This window comes from Octopus bimaculoides, chromosome 11, assembly GCF_001194135.2.
Source record: "Octopus bimaculoides isolate UCB-OBI-ISO-001 chromosome 11, ASM119413v2, whole genome shotgun sequence".
NCBI classification, from domain to species: Eukaryota; Metazoa; Mollusca; class Cephalopoda; order Octopoda; family Octopodidae; genus Octopus; species Octopus bimaculoides.
This window is the reverse complement of record NC_068991.1, coordinates 59,969,212-59,971,117: the sequence shown is the minus strand read 5'-3', so window position 1 is coordinate 59,971,117 and position 1,906 is coordinate 59,969,212. Positions and strand designations below refer to the sequence as shown.

General features: G+C 31.0%; 2 protein-coding genes across 3 annotated transcripts in view; one reads left to right on the top strand and one right to left on the bottom strand.

The window, feature by feature from the left end:
- LOC106879603 (thioredoxin-like protein 4B) overlaps window positions 1-1,900 on the bottom strand; it is a 7,806-nt gene extending 5,906 nt beyond the window's left edge. Inside the window, exon 1 of the mRNA XM_014929252.2 lies at window positions 962-1,900. The gene's annotated coding sequence lies outside the window, so the exon portion shown is untranslated. The remainder of the gene's footprint in view (window positions 1-961) is intronic.
- LOC106879601 (mitochondrial ribonuclease P protein 1 homolog) overlaps window positions 145-1,906 on the top strand; it is a 21,570-nt gene continuing 19,808 nt past the window's right edge. The window contains exon 1 of one of the 2 annotated variants that reach the window (XM_052971877.1): window positions 145-899. The gene's annotated coding sequence lies outside the window, so the exon portion shown is untranslated. The remainder of the gene's footprint in view (window positions 900-1,906) is intronic. The other variant, XM_014929246.2, reaches the window with a different exon arrangement.

The window sequence follows — 1,906 nt, the reverse complement described above, 5'->3', positions numbered from 1 at the left end:
ATATATATATATATATATATATATATATATATATATAATGTGTGTATGTATATATATATATATAAATAATGTTTGTGTGTATGAAATATATTTTTGGGGGTGTATTTTTCTCAAATTGTTTTCTTACTATATTTGACCAATTATTTGGTACGCTGGAGACCGAAATTATCCCGGATTTCTGAATTATCTGGAAATAGTCTAAACGTATACTTGAAATAAATTATGAAAACTAAAAAAACTAAATTATATTCAACATTCAAACAAATACACATCTAAAGCTGGGTCTGTCTGATATTTATTAATCCATTTAGAATTGATAAAATATATCACACTGTACCATGTATATAGTATAATGTCAATAGGATGAAAATTAAATGAAGAAAAATTAAGAACATGATTTTATTAAAAGATACAAGTACAAATTAATACACTTGTAAAGCAGAGTGTGTTTAATCGTTAGCACTTCAATAGAAAACTATCTCATTACACTGTATGTAAATTAAGCAACTTCAAAAACAGGCTCGCTTTACTCAATACAGGGTACAGTATATTGTACAGTATTTCCCGGATTTTTGGAAGCTAAATAAGAGGTCCGATACTGCATTACATTAGAAAGAGAAAATATCGTTTTTTCCTTTTCTAAAACGAATCATCTTACAAAAGAATGACATTCCTAGCAAAATGCGCTACACTACAGAATCTATTAAAATAATTATACTTAATTTACTCTGTCGTTAGAAATAACCCTTTCTTTTTTTAAATATCGAACCCTTGATGTGGAATGAAAGAGAAAGAAAATAATAATAGGAGAAGCATCAACTCGTTGGACATAATGTTTAATGTTGTAAGCGGTCTTCAATAATATTTCCACATGGTTCAATGTAAACTACAACTTTCAGGTGAGGAAATATTTGAGTCTACTTAAATACCTTAATAAGAATGTTTAAATTTGATGTCTTACCCGCCCTAAATTTCAGAAGCAGCTTGGTTTTACATATTATCAGGTGTTTCTTGTGCTTATCAATATAGGGACGAATAAGACGAAATAATGATTTAATCGGTTATAATAGATTTATAACAACTGTTTAATGACATTACAAAGTTGCATTATTAATTCCGTTGGTGATTTCGCATTAACATTTTATGTTAGATATGTGTATAGTTAATTTGGAAATAGATTAGCTGACAAAAGAGGGTGCTAAGTGCTTCGGCTGATGGATTGTTTATAAGATCCTTTCATGGGTTATTTCATGCGACTTTCTTTACCGTTTTCCGGTTATCTCACAAAAGTTTTAAATCCAAGTCGGAATAAACATGTTCTGCAAATATTAATAGATTCCGATCTTTTTTTTTTTCAATATTGATGGTTGATAACATTAAATATTTGTCAATACAGTCGATTCTTCAGCTATGTCATTGAAATAGTCTGTCGACCTTGTGTAAAGAATGGACGATATGAGAAAGAGAAACTCTTAGAGTTGCAGCTACCATGCTTCTGCCACTCGGTTTCATTACTCATAGAGGGATCTTCTGACAGCACAACTTGTTAGAAATAACAGTCAAATTCACTTCAAAACACACCATTCTCTTTTAATAGAGAGACAGTTTCGACTGATATATGACGGGTTGGTCATAGATTTTCCTCCGAGTTGTGTACAGTGAGAGATAGACAACAGTCCTCGTGTTTGTTTTCATTATTGTCTATTTCTTGGTGAAATTGGGGAATAGTTGTTCATATCTCATCGGAAAAGGAAAAACTTCCCCTTCATTTTTGCATTCCTATATTTCATACAACGATCGAGAAAGAAAAATTGGTAAATATTTCGTAAAGGACCGTTGGTACCTCGCTGTGAAATAATTTTTTTCCACAAGTTTCTTCGAGTGCATTCAACGTATCTGACCGCCA